We start from the raw sequence: 20373 nt of genomic DNA, 5'->3' as shown, positions 1-20373 counted from the left end.
ATGATTCTACATACTCTAGATACAATTGAAGTATATATTCAAGGTCCGAATCAGATTTATTGACCATTTATGCACACATGCATACAACAAGTCCCACATGATACTGCAATTGTTGCATGTATCAGGAATGGTAAGGAAGAGGAGTACAGAGGACTGATACAATCCTTCAGTGAATGGAGTCACAAAAACTGCCTCCTTCACCTCTAAAATCAAGGAGATGATTCCCGAGGTCTAAACCACATCCTCATCCAGTACAGTATACAGGATACAGTGGTATACTGATAACACATAAAGACAATATTATGACATACATAAATATACAGTTGTCTACTAGAGTGGCATATGCATGTCCAGATCATGTAGTATAATATATATATATATATATGTTGTGATCTAATACACAGATTATCCGCTCTAAAACATATTTTGTGGTCAAAAAAAAGGATTGTGTGGTCAAATATACAAATAATGTGGTAATCTGTTAATATAAAGACTATGTGATTAAGTATACAATGCAACGTATCAGTCCAACAGACTGCAGAAGGCTGCCAGCTGTTTGTGAGGGTGACGGCAGGAGGGAAGGAGCTACTCCTGTGTCCGGCAGTGATTGTTTGTCAAGTGTTAAGAATACTGAACTTTTCATTTTCGAATTCAGTTTAATCACCACGCTTTGTATGAATAACTTATGGAAACGCAGGTGAAAGGATTCAACACCTGTGTGTCTGAATGAAACACGTAGAGTTAGTGCATGCCAGAGCACTGTGTTGTTTTCATTATGTAATAACAAGTGTCTGTTGTGTATATGGAACATTTGACTTTAGACCTGCAGACAAAGTCTTACTTGCTGATATCAAATGATGTGTTTGAATTAAATTTTTATCATAACTTACAGAGTATCACTTTCAATCCCCCCTTTCCCTTTATCATCCGAACAAAGTGAAATGATATTATTAAGTGACGTTTTTCAGTTTGGACTAGCTAGCTTCTGACAATGGTTGATTGAAAGGAGGATTCTTACTCATTCTTGTAGGATCGGTTGTGCTATATAAGTACAGCTATAGAGCTGAAATTCATTTTGGTCACAAAGAATCTCTGGATGACTCAATGTAGCTAAAAAAGGTACAACTTATAGTCACTTTGATTACCTTAGAAAGTGTGTTACCATTGAAGTGCAGTCACCAAAAATACTATTTCAATGAACAGGAAATGAATCAGCCATTGCAGCCTTTACACATTTTCACACACACACGCACCACCTCTGATTTCCTCGTTGAAATAGGCCTGTTATACAATTGAATTTTGGTGAATCATTATTCGTTGGTGTCGTCTCCTGTTGGTTTACATAACCGGGATTTAATAATAGAACAAGTGCACAAATGCCCTCCCACAATACTACTGGTGCTCCCTGTCCAAGAAACTGTATTCAGGTTTGTAGCTCCATTTTGAGAATAAGACAGGCTGAGAGCCACAGAGAGAGAGAGAGAGGCGAAATGAAATGAACCGAGGAAGTACTTCTCCCCTGCCACATGCCTGATGTTCACCCTGCAGAGTCGCAGGCATCCTGGCCTCTGTGGTTTTACAAATGCAGAAATGTCTCAAGGGGTTGTGCATTTAATTTGGCATCAAAAAGCATGGATCAAAACGGCAGAGTACACAGCTTTGTTTCAGATTTGCTCACAAGACGTGGCACCGTTTCAGTTTGAACTTGAACACATATTCCATTACTAGAACACTAAGTGCTACAAGGTGTACACAGCACTCAGAACTGCATCTGCGCCAAAAGATCACCAGAGACTGTGACTTTCGACACTAATGAATTCTTACATAGCGCACGTTAAAGGAAACCCAGCACACATACAGCGAGCACGTACACAGTGTATCTGTAAAGAAATGGACAGAGAGACATTCCAGATTCAAGTGTGCAAGTAGTCCAGGCACGAAAAGGCTCAGCCTCTATGCTCACACACAGACACACACACAGATTATTTCCTCACCTGCCTTCAAAAATACAAGTGCTGTTGATGATTGAAAAGTCAAAGCGTATTGTATTTCTTAATTTCTTTATAGATTGTGTGACCTTAAATCTTCATTTCTGATGTATTACTGGCGGACAAATTACAGAGCTTCAGCTGGAGACGAACAAAAGCCTGACTGAGGTACAAGCTCAGCTGGCAAACATTTAACTTCAGTTGAAGACCCTGGGAGAGAGGGAGAGAGAGAGTGAGACAGACTGATTGTGTGTGTGTGCGTGTGTAAAACAGAAAGACAGAGGCGGAGAGAGACACACTCCATGTTAGCAGGCACATCACATCACCGTTTGCAACCACATTGATTAAGAGAGTCGCCATGCAGACTAAATTGGACATGGAGCATACTAAATGATTACTGGCCGCCACTGATTTCATGAGAGGACACAACGACAACTACACAGCCTTTTAACGACAACTACACTGTACTCTTTTTTTATCTTTACATTACGTTATTCATGACCTGCCTATAAGCACTGCAACACATACAGCACACACGTTTGGGATCGTTTGTATACAGGTGCAAATCAGTTTTTGTTAGTTTGTGTGTGTGTGTGTGTGTGTGTGTGTGTGTGTGTGTGTGTGTGTTGGCATTTCCCTTTGCGGTTTAAGTATAAGAACAACTTGTCAGTGTGTTGAATGTACTGTACAGTGCGCGTGTGTGTCAGTGGGTGTTTTATTTATTTCTCTCTATTTGGGCATGCAGTCCTTTGAGAGACTCAAAGCAAATTCTATTGTAAACCAAAAGTTACTGAGGGACTGCAAGAGCCAAAGCCATCCATCAGAGGTGGACATATCTCCCATATGCAAACAAATGAATTAGAGCACTCGCCTCCCATCGGGCCGACAGCACAACGGAGCAAAATAGGGTCCAAGGATGTTAGGGAAGGTGAAGGAATGCCATATAATTATAAGATGAAGATTAGAAAACCCTCTAGTGGCACCAAAGGAAAAGCACGGACTAATGTAAGAATTCATGGAGAATAAGGTCAAGTGAACTGAATCAGTGAAAATAAGACAAGGCCAAGCATAAAAAAAAATAAAAAATCTGTAATATTTTTTCAAGGGTAAAGTGCTGATGACAGGACATGACCATAGGGTCTCTGATTATCATTGAGGTTAACCAAATAATTTGAAAACAGCATAATAATAAATACATAAAACCTACATAAAAAAAGAAAGGTGCTAGAAAGGTGTTTGTCTAGATTTGAAAACAGGAATGCTCGCTGCAGTGCAGGACGAATGTAGGTGTGAAGCGGATCACAGAAGTATTAGCCAATTTACGGAGACATTTGTAGGCGAGGAGCAGATCTTTAAATGCCACATGAAACTTGAGGGAACCGGTGAAGATGCTGTAAGGTGAAGCCGATGTGTGTGAGAAAGAAACCGGATTGGGTGATGTATTTTACGCGTGATAATAAATTCAAATAGAATGAAAGATGTAGCCCACGTTGCAGACTTTTGAAGTGGGACTAATGGAGAAGCTGTCAATCGATGTTAAAGGAGTATAGTCCTGATGCCCCAACCACGAGTTCTGTTCTGTTGGTTTTGACTTTGTTGTAAGTTGAATGCTGTTAGTAAAGATATCGTTTTAACTTGTTCGCATTGCCATCATAACCACATCCATGTTGTCTAATTATATGTGTACTGTATGTAGAAGATGAAAAGTCAGAGAATAAAGTTTTGGGGGTACCACTTAGTCGACAGGGGCAAATTTGGGTGTAAATGTTCACATTTTAATAAACTAGTTGCATTTAGCAAGGTTAAGACTGGAATTAGGAAAAGCTGATGTCAGGCACCAAAATGGCAGCTGGTGTAACATTTATCATGACATAACATAATAATATATATTAAATAATATTCATGATATGACTGATTGAAATAACAGCAACATTGTTTGATACTGGCTTTAAAGCTCGCATGGGAAAAGTCCTGTGCTTCACTGACCCATCGTTCCACCCGAACCTCCTCCTGATAAATGTTTAAAGATTTAAATAGGTAGTCGTGTAATCTTCAGTGCAGCCACATTGTGAAAAGGAAATACAAACATATTGATCATTTGGAAGAGGGAACTAATGATTAAGGACTAGCCAGTATGAGTTTTCAAGAGATTGATGAAGAGGTGTGTCTTTCACATTGGTGATAGTTCTGTGGATTAAGGACAATCGACTACCGTGCCACATGGACTGGGGTTTCGGTCATTAGACAGAGCCTGGGTGTTTCGGTGTCTCGGTGAGCGTCAACAAGAAGTGATTATTGTTCTTATTTTTAAGAGACCCTGTGTTAAGCAACATGCGGGAGGCATGTGAGCAGCAGGGAGTGACTTAATGTGTGTGTGGTTTGTTATAATGATGTAATCAACATGCCACTATGCGCCTTGGACAGAGGGGACAGAGGTCTTGTGTATGAATCTGGGTGTTGAGGGTTTCATCCGCACACAATAGGGACACGAGTAACTAGAGGAACAGTTCTTAGGTCTCTTTAGATCAACAAAAAGCAGAGTTAATTAGCAAAATAAACCTCATGTTGGAGTAATGGGGGAAAAGATAATGTAAATTAGGCTATTTCTCTTGTCTTGTAGGAATTTAAAGTTTTAGCTTTTGCAATTAATGTAAAAACTATAATAGCATTATTCTGAAAATAACTTATCATTTGCATACGATTAGCATTTGGTAGAAATAACTCAATCAAATTAATCTTGAAGTCCTGCCACAATTACTTCTGGCGCATACGCCCACTACCAACTACACTGTGTGGGACTACAAGCAGCTCTACTCAGATCTGGGTTTTTAGGGATGGCTGGGTAGGACACGGGGGTCACGGGTGTTCTCGACCTGCCCCTCCCCTGCGTGGCCGTCCACTGCTCACAATATACAGCTCCGGCACGAGCGCGCCTGAGTCCTCTGCGAATCCGAACAGCATTCGGGGAGAGATGATACAGCACAACTTCTCTCACATCCGACGTCCACCCTCTCCTTAAAGGCTCTGTAATCACTGGAAGTGGGTGCACAGGAACCTGACTGCACACAGCTGCGTGTCACTTTTTTGTGGCGCTGTGGTGCTGTCGTCCTCTAGGAATGATTAACCCAGAAGAGCTTAATATAGACGGAGAGGAAGAAATAGATGTGAGAGGAGGATGAGAGGGAAAGAGAGAGAGAGAGAGAGAGAGAGGAGGGCATAGAGGACATTATTGTATTCCATGGAGAGTCTACTCTTTACCTCTGCACATCAAACTGTGTTCACCACCGTTTAGCAATCTGTCTGCTAATTAATCATGCACTGTAATCAGTCAGAGGCACTGTGTGCGTGTTTGTGTAGTTGTGGGAAGATTATGCGTGTTGGGAAACAGGTACACACTGAGAATAAAAGAGGCAAACAGCACGCCAGTAGCTGCTGCAGTTTTCCTGTATGTTCATGAAATCAGGCTTTAACACTCAGGATGTGTGGCTGGGTTTAAGTTAACGCTTCCTCCATGCTCGGGAAAATACAGTTCAGTTCCTATTTGGATATCAATTAACTATGTTGATGATTCCTTCCCGGATAACTGTGTGTGCTGTGAGCTTTTTACCTCTGAAATCCTAAAAAAGGCTCCATGTGCAGTACACTACTTTTTATGATTTTGTATTATCTGGCATGTGCAGCATTCATTATGATGATAGAGATTTCTCGCAGCGACGATATCACGGGGGTTTGGAGATAGATTCATTGTATTGCCACTGGGGCGAGCAATCACGTCTGCAGCTATTCTGGCTAATTGTGACAGGGTGGCAGCGGCAGCAGGGGTGGGCTGGGTTAGCATCCGACACAGAACACCAGCCAAGCCTGCTAGCTCACATACAGCCATCAGCGCTAATCTCCCGCTATGTGCTAACAATAGCGCTGATGTGCTCGCTTTTTTGGAGGAGCTTTGCTCTCCCCAAGCCTGCCTTGTTTGTGCGTTGCTCCAGCAGCCAGCCATCTTTGGCTTTCCCATTACCAGGGGAACAGTCGAGCTGAAATCAGCTGGGGTATTGTCGGTCCCCTGGAATGGCTGCTTGATTGAAGGCACACACAGGTTACCGGATTCGGCTTCACATGAGCTTGGAAATGTGGAGGATGTGGATAAACAGTTCTCTAAACCAATTACTTCCCATAAAGCACATTGAGATTAGTGAAAGAGAGAGAGAGAGAGAGAGAGAAAAAGTGAAGCAGGATATAGAAGATGGGAAAGGAAGATACAGTGCTTAGTGTTCAACAGAGTGGAGAGGATATGAGGTTTTAGGGGAGGAGAGGAGTGAGAGAGAGAGAATAGACTTCAGGTGGCTAGAAAAAATAACACAGAAATCTTTTTAAAATAATGTGAGTCAGCAGAGACGCGATAGAGACTTGAATATTTCGAACTGAGTGATACAGACTTGAATTAGACAATGCAAGAGCTGTACTTTTGAGTGTGTGTCGAGAAACACATGTTGTGCTGAGACACTGCGAAGCGTACATGCCATCGCCACCAATGTTCTGCTTGAGAGTTAGATTATATATACTACTTACACTTCATGCCCTGTAAAATAGTTCTGTACTATTTACTACTTTACACGTTTACTGATACCAGCTGCTGAGGGATGGGTAGTTTTAAATGGAGCTGACTGGTTTCAACTTGTTTCTGTTCATACATGCAAACACTGTGTTCCCTGCTATCATAAGGTCATCGAAGTTCACAGTAAACACAAGACACCAGGTGATCTGTTGCGTCCATATTCTGGGTTGTATTGTCTCATTACTCATACAGTAATAAAATAATTTACTGTCAGTCCCGAATATTTAATCTAACTCACCCTGATAATTCAGCACTTGCGATAAATCCAAATGCACCGGCCTCTGCTACTGTGATTTGTCAGGCAGAGTACAGAGTGTAGGTCGCATCGGTGGAAACGTTGTGGTGAGTGGACAAGAAATTATGCAGAATTCCTGTGAATTATATATGAACTGGAATTTTAAAAATTTGGACTTGCAAATCCCTGCAGGGACTGATTTATTTACTTGTTCCCTATTTTCAACAGCACTCAATTAATAAATGCAAATTCTATCTTCATCTGATACTTAAATAAATTCATCCCCCCATAATAAACATCCTTAGGTTCACTTTAACCAGCTGAGATAATACATACAATGATCTAACAAATGTATATATATATATATATATATATTCACTGCCACTCCACTGTGTATGTATGATACTCAAGATATGATCTCTCTTTTTCTCACTTCTACATTCTTACACCCTGGATTTTCTTTGATATTTATAAGCATATGTGGTCTAGCACATTTTGTAAGGTCTTTAAATCCTGTAACAGCCCCTGGGCATTGAGCTTAAAACATGGCAAATTACATTGGACCTCAGCTGCACTGAAAAGGGGAGGGCTCCCCCCATGGTATGTCAAAGTGTAATCCTCCATTTTAACACACTCCCTCAAGCTTTTTTTTTTTTTTTTATTTGTCCTTCTGTATTTTTTTTTCTTCCTGCACCTTGAGGTTACTCAACAACACAAACTGTGGATAATGTCTGAGATATAGTGGCTTCTGCCAATTTTATCTACCGTTCTAAACACCCCAACCAAACTGTCATTCAGAAAACTAGTTTACTGCAAAGTCCACATGCAGGTGAATCATTATGCCAGAGACATCCTTGATTAGGTGGAGAGAGAGAGTGAGAGAGACACAGAGAGAGATGGATTCCCAGTCCCTCTAAGCTGAATGACAGCCAAAGACACTGTTAGAGAAAGTGGAACTGCAATGTCACACGCGACAGCAGGTTAGTAGGCATCTGGCAAGTGGACGCTAACTTGCAGCCTGAGTTTCACGAGCGAGTCTGACACACCGAAAGCCACGGCGACCGCGATCAACACACGGGGTGTTTTGGAGCACACAGCAGTCCTCTTGGCCTGTTTCCCATTCTCAAGGTGAGGGAGGTGTTAAACTGAAAGTGTGATTCACTGCGCAATAAAATAAAATAGATGATTATGTGTCTGTAGGAAGTTATTTTTTATGCACAGATTCAAAAAAACAATATGCTGACCCGGTTCCACAAATGAAAATTAGACTGCTTTGATCCCTCAGACCAAATTAATAAACCTACTAAATATTCTTTCTCATACTGGCATGAGAACAGCCCAATTTTTTTTTGGTTGAGTGCTTAGAATTGTATTTAACACTGAAAAAATACCACACATCTTAGATAACTTGTATAGAACATATTGTTGATCTCTGAACAAAGTTTACACAATTGACTGTATTCATGAGCCAAAGCGCACACGGTCGCCAAACCCCCTCAGCAAAGTGCAGGCATTTAAAAAAGATGACTTGTGACAGACATTGGAACGCAGTGTATGGAAAATGTTATTCCATTTCAAACAGCCGCTGCAGAACTTTTCTCGCTGAAGCATACGACACAATACAGTTCTTGTTAGCATGTTCCAGCAATGCTCCATCAATTAATTTGGATTAGGGTCCACTTCACAGAGGCTGTAATCACAATGCAGCAGATCCTTTGATGTCGGAACAAATGGATACAAAAAGCAGAGCAGTCTTATGAAGATTTGTTCTCCTATTTCAGCACTAGATCTCCCCTAAGTCAGTGAATCTCTTTTCCCTCACAATGATGAAATCCTCCATTGTCACATTAAATGAGAGGATGACGGATCCTGGCTTTTTGGGGTGTAAGAAAAAAAAAAAAAAAAAGAAACCCTCCTCTTCACTTCGCCTCTTGGCCCAGTCATCCATTGAGGTCTATCTGCATTTTTGACATTTATGGGTGTGCTTCGTACACTTGCCATATAATTTATATGACTTATACAGCTCATTTACAGATTGATAGCTGCCATTCTTAACTGGCTATAATGAATGCCTCATCACTGCACAAAAGTTACTGTGCTGGATCTGACATTATGCCAGAGCCTTCACACAGCCACTTTCAGTCTTCATTAAAATCTAATTTGTCTTTGGAAGACAGAAGCCAGTGTAACACTCCCTGTTTTTGTATGCATCATTTTTACTCTGTACAAGGAAACACAATTTGCCATTAAGGCTCATCTTTCACAACTGCACAATGAAATGAAACCAAAGGAAGAATTCCAATTAGGGGAGAGTCACATAGAAGGTGCAGGGTCGGGTGAAGTGTCCTCAGCACGCACAGTAATAAGGTAATGGTGAGGCAGCAGCTGATGACTTATACATGCCACAGTCAGGATATAGCACTCATTTGTCCTTCAAAAGACCTTGTCCTGTCTTATCAGTGAACCACGGATGTCCACTGTGATCTTGTCCTAACTTCAATAGGAAGTGCAACATGTTTCTGTCCTGCTTCCTTGCTGCAGTGGTTTAGCCTTCTTAGCCGTGAGCGACACCTCACATTCATATGTCCTCTTTTAAATACAAAATTGCACAGTCCAATTTGAGAAAAAAAAAAAAGAAAGAAACAGCACAGCAGAGCCGTGCCTTAAAGCAGAGGATACAGTGTGATGGCCAGAGTATGATAGGGTTTTTATAGAATAAAGAAACGGCTAGAAACGAAGCTAATGAATACAGAAGGAATCTGGCACTCTTTTATGCTCCGATTAGTGTTGTGCAAATGCAGAGCACATTGTTGGCGGGGGGAGAAAAAGGAAGAATTGCATGCCAGTGACTGTAGGGGTCCCACCTGTTTCATCAGGCACAGAAGACCCTTTTAACCTGTCCATGCTGCCCTAAAAACCACATTCACATGCACACACACACACACACATACATCTCCCAAAGGGCTTTGTCATCCGCCGCAAAAAACAGCTCATTCTGGATTTGCTTTTAAAATGGTTGGCTTAACACGGACCACCTGGATTCAAGTCTGTTTTTTTTTTTTTTCCCATCTCTTCTTCTACAAAATGTGACACACACAGAGCCGATTACCCCTGCAACACTTGTCTGCAGATGAGATGCAGATTTAAATCAACACACCTTTTCATATCAATGGCACTGGGAAAGAGGGAAAACCCACATCACAGAAATGAGGTTGCAAGCATGTAACTTGCTTTTCAGGAACACAAAGGGATAAATTGGAGAACAGCTATACACAGTGATCAGCTTTTGTTCCCTTTACCCACGCGCGCATCCGCATCAACATACAAACTCACTCGCTCACTCATAAACCGCTGCACCATGCTATCCCGGAGAGAGAGAGAAAAAAAAAAAGCAATCGTCACACCTCATGAATATTACAATGAGCATGAACTGGGTCATTAATATGACACAGTCGTTACACTGGAGCCCAATTAGCAGTCAACATAGAGAATGGAATTGTTCTTGGTTACTATACGTAATCACTATATCACTGTGGCAGACTCCAGAGCAGGGAAGGATCAAACCACAGAATCACATACAAGAAATATCAAGGACGCTCCTACGTGTGGATTCATACATTTAAGATCAAGAGCTCATGGCTTCTTATATTATCTCAACAACTTTTAGAATGAATATACTGGAGCTGTATAAGATCAGCACAAACAAAATAGCATGCAATGGAAGCAGAATTGCTCATTAATGTGCGTCAAATGATTACATAAGAACTTAAACTTTTCCACATATAGAATTTACAGCCACTGTTAAACACTAACTGACTTAAAGCATCTAAAATCCATCTGAAGGTTTCAACAGTTGAGTCTGTAATAAGCAATAAAACGCAAGATGATGCTCGGAATTTGATCATGCTATAATGTGATTACATAGATTTTGGCTCAACCGTGCAAAAGAGGATGTGAAACATCTGAGATGAATTAGACCACATTTCACAACACTGCTCTACGCAGATGCAACCGTTCGCGGTGCAGCCACCCTCGTCGAGGAGCGACTAACGCTGCAACAAGGACATGATCCGTCAGCGGCGGCGTCCCTGCAAACATGGGCAAAAATAGTTCCCAACCGAGCTGGAGACATTGCTGCTGGAAGTAGAACTCGTAGTAGCTGTAATGATGGATATTTTAAATACCTTAAGAGCTTCGTAGAGAAAGTCAAGACAAGTGAGGATATATGTGAATTCAGTCACATGTTCAGATCCTCAGTCAATATTAGAGATTTATTTTATATTAAACTCACACCTTGTACAACTGGATTTCAAATTTCAATATACCGATATATATATATTATTCTAGTTCATACTGTACTTACTGCCAACACTGTGTAGTGTATTTTTCATTAATGTAGTGTGGTTTCTGCCAACAATATGTTAAAAAATGAATTGAAATATGACAAAGCCTTGAATTTTGTGTGATTATTTTCTCTCCTTAGTGACAGACGGTCTGCAGCCAAATGCTGAGGAGTCTGGAGGCTGCAGGAGGCTGCAGGAGGCTAGCCATCGGCCTGTGAGTACACACACGCAAACACAGATACACACACGCACACATAGTTCCCTCTTCCTGTGAAGCATGATTGGCTGCCTCTCTTGACTTCTTACTGTAGATCCATCTACTTCATTTTATGTTTTCATATGTTATCATGAGAAATTAATATGTAGTGGCATACAAACTAACATTTGTCTATGAATGAGATCTTTAAGCAGGTGCTATGATGTTAAAAGATGTTTTTTTGTTTATTTTAATTACAAAGCAACGTTGGCAATCAACCTTTAAAACCTTGTCATCAGTATAAAAAAAACGTTTTGTTTCCAACTTGATTCCTGACAAGTTGCCTGTTCTGAAATAAGTGCAATGGCTTCACGACAGGAGATGCTATCTCTCTGTGATTCATTCTTGTTGTGAGAGGGAGATTACACATTAACCAGACGTGCATGAGCTCTCGTGGTTCGTCCAGGCCTTTGTGCAGCTCGCAGGATTCCTTATTCTCTCTCGCACGTGCAGCAGAGCAGAGGACTGACAGCCCCTGTCACAAGGCCTTGACCCGAGCTGTGAAACACACTGGTACCTCCACAGACTCCACAGAGACGACTTGGATTAAATCAAGTGTAAATCTCTGCTTGTCAGATCAAAACTATCATAGTAGGGCAGCTTTGCCTACATGCAGGTGCCAGGATGAATGACACATTAAGGTCAGAGGATAACAGGGCGAGTGGGCAGTGAGAGAAATACATAAAGACACCAACTCTCACACAACTACATGCATTCACGCACGTACGTATGTTTTTAAAAACATTAATAACTGTATGTGCGACTTTCAGGGAATCGGTGCATTCTTGTATTCTTGGTTTTTGTGTGAGTCACTAATTTACCAGTAGGTGTGTTTCTTTGTCATTTAGTCTGGCAGCATGTCTTTGTAGGTGTGAGAATCTGTAGTCATGGACACAGGGGACATTTTTACCCTCAGAATGATCAAAGGTGCAACGTCCGTATAGCTCAACAGTTAGAAAATGTGTGACTGCTAGCTGGGGTGTGACCACACTGTATTGTACTGTGTTTGTGGGGTTTTGACTCATGACCAGATTCCCGCTGCAAAGCTGAGCAGAGCTACCATCTGATTGCCAGCCTGATTGGGTTTATGAGTTAAAAAGATGTGAGAGGCAGACGGCAAAGCTCGACCCAGATGTCCAGATTCCAGACACTCGCTCTGTACCCCTGGGTCTGCAGACGGCGACGGTTTAGGAGGGCACATAAATGCACACACACACACACACACTCACACACACACACTGCTTTAAATTAGGGTCCTTTATGAGCATTCTTGTGTTCTCGGCTCTCCAGACAACGAAGCTTTTGATTATGGGACATTTCAACGTATGCATCAATGTAATGTGCATGGTGTGATGATCAAAACTGAATTCAGATACACAATCCTAGAGGTCACACCTTCCATTTCAGTTTTTATTTCTACGAACAATATTCACATAACTACACCCACGTGGCAATCGTTTTTTAACCAGTGAACGAGCGCCTGCCTGCTTTTGTAGCCACAGCATGATGAGGTTACTCCTGATGGTAATGACGTATCCCGTCTCAGGGTTCGAGCCCTGTTAAAGGCCGTTCAAGGAAGAGTTCCCAATAGATCAGCTGCATTTTGTTTCTATTTGTTTGCTTGATTCATGCACATTGCAACATCAAGGTAGCAACACACAACACGCTTACGAGTCCAACTACCGTATTTCCAAGTTTTCTTGCATTTTGATGATTTCACCTGAGGAAACTTGGCTAAGAATTAAGCGCATTCACTAGAAATGTTGTTTTTTTTTTTTTTGTTCTGCTTTGTTGGAGAGCTAAGATATAAGATCTTTGCAACTAGCCCTGTAGATAAAGCTAGCTATTTGTTATGGGTAAACACTATAAAAGAAATGCTTCTTCTCCACAGGGAGAGGTCCATCAGCTCGAGCAGGTCAAATATCCATTCCAGCTACAGGGCATTTTGTTTTCATCTCGAAAACAACACTAAAAGTTAAAAGGTAAGTAGTACATCGTCTGGTACTTGTGTCTACTGTTATACAGTGACTAACACAGCTGACAACATAAAGGCAACATCAGAAGGAAAATCACATTAACGAACCTAAAAACAGAGCTGGAAAACAATCCTCTATTTTAAGGCGCATTTTGAAAACGGCTTACCGTATTAAATTCGAGTTCTCACTGATGGTGTCACTGACACCTGGTGTCCGTTGACAACAGCTATTTTAGCTAGCAGCTCATAAGTTGCCTGGGGATGTGCTAGTCATGGCTCTGTTGCTATGCGACCACTAAAAACCTGTTTGAAGGGCATCTCACCAGTTCAAATGTTTTTAACTTTGAGTGTTTGGAGCACAGAGCAGCTCACTCTAAATTTCACTGTCAACAACAAAAAGATTGAGAAGACAGCTCTTGCAAGGAAGGTCTCCTTCCACTACTCTGCCTTCAATTTTTTATTGTCCTTTACGTTTTTTCCTCTTTTTTTTTATCTTTTTTTCTGCTAAGTAGAACTTGCCTCCGTAAGGCACAATCTGGAAAAATAAAAGGAGGCCGTGAGAGATAGCCCACCACCCTTTCTCAGCCATTTAACCTTTTAATTTAGCAGCAGGAATTAATGAGGTGGCCGGGGCCAGTATCACTTCAAACAGACACTGCCCACGTGCCCTGAAGGCAGGAAAAAGGGACTCCTCTGTGGTGCATATGTATATGTCTGCTAATGTGTGTCTTGTGCTTGTGAGTATTTGTGCTGCACTCATGCAAGCTGTTAATAACGGAGGTGTCACATCAGCCGTATATCGGGTGCTGTCACTCTCATTTTAGCAGCGTGTGACATTCCAGTAAGGTCAAGAAAAAAAAAACAGACTGACAGCAGAGAGGAAGGTGAGGATTACTAAGTCAAAAAGACACCGTCGTCACGACTGGCAAGGTGGGTGATGTAAAGCAAGTAGTGAGTAATGATGCATTCGAAATTCGGGTCAGTGCTCCTAGCTGAAATTTCCAAAGGAAGCGATGACATGGGGAGTTGGCGATGGCGTTGGATGAATTCCTTTATAGCCCTGAGTCACTGAGTGTTTTAAGCTGTGTTGTTTCAAAACAGCAAAAAAACAAAAACACTAGAAAACACATCACAGCGTTGCCTTAGCTGAACACACTTATCTATATTCCATCTAATCCACTCCAGTTCCCACGATAAGAGTGGCCGAGGAGAGGCACAGAAAAAAAAAAAAAAAAAGCAGCAGTGCTCCTTGGCCTCTAGACTGACAGAAGAGCACTTTTATGATGTCTCCCAGATTATTCCCCGAGATGGATGAGCTGAGCTGGAACACCGATTGATTAATCCATCGACTGGTGGAATGTGCTGCGGCCATCCCCCTGCTCAGCTGTTCCTTCCCTCGACCGAACATTCAGACAGACACGCTGGAGAGGATGACTAATGAGTGAGGCCACTGCGGATACTGTTCATGTCTGTCTGTGTACGCGTGCTGTGTCCAAGATGCTTGCTAGTGTCTGCTTGACAGAGTAGATTATATTATACAAGCACCAACGATACAGTCAGTCTCAGTTTCAAGTGATCATTCACGGTGGTGTAGAAGACCGGCAACAACTCCCTTTTTCTCAATAAAGACTATATGGGGATGCTACTGTGACATCGAGCTTGCAGTTACAAAACAGTGACAAAGTGCTACATTTTTCCAGCCAGCCAATGTGACCACCACGCTCTCGTCAACGCATTCAATGCGTCATCCACCAGCAGCTTAGTTTAAAAAGAACTGAGGTGTGTGTGTGTGTGTGTGTGTGTTGTTTTTTATCACATTCCCAGCGTCTGCCCGCGATGCAGATTTGCAACACTGTGTCATCTTCTCGCCGTCGATTCCTTTAAGGTGACTCTTCCTCTTGCCTACCTCTGCAACTATGCGTGATTAATTGCCACGTGACCGACCTCGTGTTTCAAAGCAGTAATCATCACTCAGTGATGACAAGATTTGCAACATCTAACGCAGCACAAACCTCGTCTGATTGTAAATGTTCACGCATGGGGAAGAACTATAACTATATGTGAATATTAAGCTGTGCTGAGTCCAGTAGGAATTAAATCATAGGGTGTTAAATGCAACAAACCAGGTTGTTTGGCAGTATTGAGTAATGTGGGTTCAACTTTCTAGTACTTATCATAATGACGTATGTTTTTGCTCTGAATATGCTTTTCCACCTCTACTATTAGGGCTTTCAGCTTCTATCAGGCCAACCACTCCAGACCCCCTGCATCGCCGCTGTAGTCTCCAATACAAAAGGCTGAGGAATAGATAACAGATGAGTGTAACTGTTCCCGCTCTCGTTGAATGAAACTCCCTGAGAGATTCTATACCCGGAGAAGATGAAAAAAAAAAGAAATGTAGGGGTAGCTCCATTATTGATACAAGTCCCTGGCAGTGAAAGAAATGAATGCTAATGGTGTCCTAAGCTGGGCTTTGCAGAGATTAATCCGATTTGAGAAATGAACATTTTATTATATGGCACAGAGTGCTGGCCCTGATCTGAACTGAGTCACAGGCTGAGGAGGGAACATGACAAAGGGAGTGTGGGAAGGGAACATGGGTATACAGTCTGTTGCTTTGCAAGACCCTGGCACCTCAGTGCAGTACTGCCCTTTTCCAGCTGACAAGTTCATTAATTTTCTGACACGGCTGCTTGGAATGATTTTCAATAGATAAGTCAGACAACAATGGCTGAAGAAATTGGACATAAAACAGATGTCTGTGGAAGCAACATTATCAGCTGAAGACTGGCTTTGTGCGAACAGCAGGAAGTCCCTCTTGGTCTCTCTGTTGCACCTGCTCTAAGGCTATTTCCCACTGCTTAGAAGGACTAATAGGGACACACTGGGGATACAGCTGTTGTCACTCTAGCATAGTGAAATAAACAAACACAGATCCCGGGTTTCCCAGTGAAACAATCCAGTGAAAACTGTGAAACAGTCAGTTTGTTCCTCATGTTTGATCATTATATAGCCAATGTCATCAAAAACCTACAGGCTGCATCCATCTCTCAGTGGGGAGGAGAGGGTGTGAGCAGTGTTAAATGGGGAGGAGGAATTGTCTCTTTACTTATTACCATGGATCACTCTGCTCCAGTTGCCAACAAACAACTGCAATCCTGGGAATATGTAGGAAGGATCTATCATGTTAAAGCCTCTGACAGGGCAAAAACATAAAATCAGCAGTCTAATTTGTCTCCCCAAGGTGATGCCATTCCATCATGTGGAGGACTTTTCTTTCAGCGGGTGAATAATGTTTGCCATGTTTCTCACTTTCACAGGTGAGAGATGCAATTCGTTTTTTTTATTTATTTTTTTTTTGTCTGAAGGGTGACAGCCACCTCTATTTATGCTTTTACCGCCAACACTGGTTTATCATCAACATGACAGACATCTTTTTTTAAGCTCACCTGCCACAGAGTTCAAAAGCACTGGAATGAAAAATTGAACATGTGGTTGTACTAACCTTTGTTCAGAAGAATATTCTTAATCCCTAAGTCAGAGAAGCAAGTGAGGATAGAAAGACAGATAGACAGACAGATAGATGGATAGATGGATAGATAGATAGATAGATAGATGGATGGATGGATAGATGGATAGGTAGTTTGAACTTGATTTTTCAAATGATTTTTCTATGCAGTACAACTACAATCTGTATTTTTTAACCTCTCAAATACATCATCTGTTGCTTTTTGTTTGTTGCATACTGGGAAAATCAAATGATATCAAAGCTGTCCAACTGCCCAGATTATCAAACCATGAACTACAGCATCCATATCGTCGCCAACGAGAGTTGAGGCAGTGCGAAGAACGGCAGATTTGAATTTCAGCACCACGTTAGAAGGACAGCTCCCTGCCAGGCGAGGGCTGAGGCAGTGAACAAGCGGCGTCTGTGTGAGCCATGCCAAGAGGAGAGAGGCGAGACACCAATGTCGGATGCTTTTAGGCAACTGTCAGAAATGGCAGACATGTGATCCCTGGATTTGAAATTCTACTGCTAAACACTTAATTATCATTTATGTTCTGAAATGTTACCACATCATACAAGTGCCCGTGCTACATATGGCAGATTTTCAAATGCTGAATAAAGGCTGAGAGCATGCAGGTGTACGCTGGATGGATGGATGGATGGATGGATTTGTGGATGGGTGGGCTGCAGTCGCCCTGTGCGCATCCAGCCTGTTAAAAACGGAAAAGCCCAGCCAGCCAGGCGTTTTCTTAATTGCACTTTCTTCCCCAAATACTTGTCTCGCTCTTGTTTTGCAGAGGAGCTAAAGTCTTTTTGTGTGTGTGTGTGTGTGTGTGTGTGTGTGTGTCTGTGGCATTTAAGCCCGGTGCTCGCGCACTGAACTCAAGGGCGCGCAGTAAAACGCAAGCAGACCCGCGCGAGTGCGCGCATCTTTCCCCCTATCTTCCAAATCAGCATGTGATTAGAGATGGTTTAGTTAGAGGCTGCGGTATCGTTGGGGGACACAGCTTTGAGAATCCTGTGCTCTATAGTTTATACCAAAGCCTTCACGAGATGGAAAAAGGAAAATTAAATGAAAAAGACAGAACTCGCACATTTGGACATCAACAGGAAGAACAGGCTGTCATGTTAGTTATGTTATAGAGACGAGTCAAGGCAATCACACCAACATTTCTTTCCCCCGAACAGTAACTTACTTGTTCACGGAGACGTCGACGTCTGCAGGATCTCTGCTTTAGACGGAGAACAGTCCCTCTTCCGCTCCCTCCCAAAAACTGCATCGGTAAAAAAAAAAAAAAAAAAAAAAAAAAAAAAAAATCCGCAATTCTCTGGCGATTTAGCAGAATCCGTGGTGATGCTTTCTTGTTAGACACATTGTGTTCCCACTCTCAAAAAAAATAAAAAAAAAATAAAGGACTTGGTATGTAATCCACACATCAGTCTGGATGGGATGCTCTCGCATTGATGAGAACGCATCCAATACTTCCTCTTGTGTTTATTTCTCTTTAGGACGCAGATACCGAGGAGGCACCCACAAGTGCCATTGTTGAAACTACTCTCCCGACACAAAGCGTTGCCCACTGTGCTCCCAGGTTTTCTCCACGCGAGTTAGGAGGATGGAAAGTGACGTTGTTGTTTATGTTGTTTTTTTTTTTTTTTAATTATGTCCCAAATCTAAATGCAGCATTTAAAACGTAACCTCTCCACAGCGTGCACAGAGAACCTCATGAGATCAAGTTCCAGGTAGATACATCCCATCATGTGGCAGATCATGATCCATACACTGAGGGGCAGAGGTGGGTTTTATTTTTAATGTCTGGCTCGCTGGTTTTCCACAGCAACTTTTATTCAAATCCCCTTTTACTTCTTAGTCATCAGCGCCGCTGGATCTGATTAGATTTCACCTCACAACCCAGTGCGGATGTCAAGATGCTTATTTCTATTTCCCCCCCTCCCGTGGTTATATCGGTGAAATAAGTTGAGTGGCTGAGTATAGATCCTATACATTGGATGATTTCTAAAGTTGGTGAGATTTAAGAGGATCTCTCTCTCTTCAGGTTGATCCGTTCTTCCTTCACGAGAATGAAAAATGCGTGAATCGCAGACGCAACATCGAAAGAAATCCAGCAGATATCTCGAGAAGCCTTTAAAACCCAGTCAGTGTCTTCAAGTGTGAGTAGCCTTGGTTGTGAACGAGCAGCTCAGTTCTTACATGTTTTTAGCCTCTGTCTCACGCTGGCAGTTACAGTTCAACAAAGGCACTCACCACTTGTGCGCCCTCGCTCCATCACTGTGTGTGTGTGTGCGCATTTCGCCAATTCGAGCCTCGCCTATCCACTGCACTGCTTAAGAGTTATTATCCACAAAGTGCTCATCATCCAAGCGTCGCCTTTTTCTTGTCGACTGCGTCGCGTTTCAAGATGCTTTCAAAAAAAAACAATGGGATCACCAGTTACGTTCCAATACGCGCGCATGCAGGCTGCCTCCATCGACGCGCTTTTTTTCCACCCCCCCGGTGCCTCGGTGCGCTCAGCGTTTACGTCCCCAAATAAACGGACGGACACTGAATGGATAAGTGCACAAGGAGAACATCTTGTAGGTTACCTCCCACCGACAAGCTGTTCTCTCCAGCTGAGACGGTTCCGCCAGTCGCTGCTCGGCGCTGCCGTCAGCCACAGGGCTGGAGAAGCAGTGAGCGCAGGAAATATTGTTTCCTCTCCCCCGTTCAGCCTTCACACAGCTCCGTCTGAACTTCTGCGGCTCCTGAAATTCCTCCTACCTCCACTCCACGCGCCGAACCTCACGGATAAATGGCATTAATGGATCTTTCCCTCTTTCCCTGTCATCCATTAGTCGGTTTTAACAGGGGGGGGGAAACGCTAATGGAAGTTTTGGTTAAGATGTGTGCACGCGCGCGCGCGAGAGAGAGTATGGGGGAGACAGGCTTAGATGGACGAGGGACACAGAAAGAGAGGGAGAGAGTCCTCCCATGTGCCTCTTGCAAACGGGACATGACTGCCACCTACCGACTCCCATCGCCTCTCAGCTGACTGGCAGTGTGAAGGTGGCCTCAGGCTGATGTTCGCCTGGTTTATATCTCCCATGACAAACTACACTTTGGTTATATAGACATATATATATATCCATTTGCATTTGAAAAGGCTGTAGGTTCCAATCCCACAGGCCTACATGTTTATGGTGAAGAGAGAACAGCAGCCCCACAATCACAGAACTGAATAAACGTGAAGCACATGAGGAGAAGACTTGGACAACTTTGACAATCCATACACCGAACCAATACAATCCCTCTCCTGCCCCAGCGCTTTAAGCCCAATTTATGAACGTTGGCTCTGTGCTATAAATTATGAAATACACGTTCCAGATTTGTTGCATGGCGACTGACACAAGGAGGCTGCAGGTCTTCACAAAGATTACTGCTCGTGAAGCGTTTATCTC

The 20373-nt window shown here is 42.5% G+C and overlaps 1 protein-coding gene across 1 annotated transcript in view; it reads right to left on the bottom strand.

Annotated features, from left to right (window-relative positions):
- Window positions 1-18230, bottom strand: part of lrrc4ca (leucine rich repeat containing 4C, genome duplicate a) — a 47092-nt gene extending 28862 nt beyond the window's left edge. The window contains exon 1 of the mRNA XM_026366086.1: window positions 18114-18230. The gene's annotated coding sequence lies outside the window, so the exon portion shown is untranslated. The remainder of the gene's footprint in view (window positions 1-18113) is intronic.
- Window positions 18231-20373: the final 2143 nt, after the last annotated feature.

The sequence above is a fragment of the Anabas testudineus genome, chromosome 6 (assembly GCF_900324465.2).
Source record: "Anabas testudineus chromosome 6, fAnaTes1.2, whole genome shotgun sequence".
NCBI classification, from domain to species: domain Eukaryota; kingdom Metazoa; phylum Chordata; class Actinopteri; order Anabantiformes; family Anabantidae; genus Anabas; species Anabas testudineus.
Note: the sequence above shows the minus strand (reverse complement) of the source record. Positions and strands in the feature narration are given on the sequence as shown.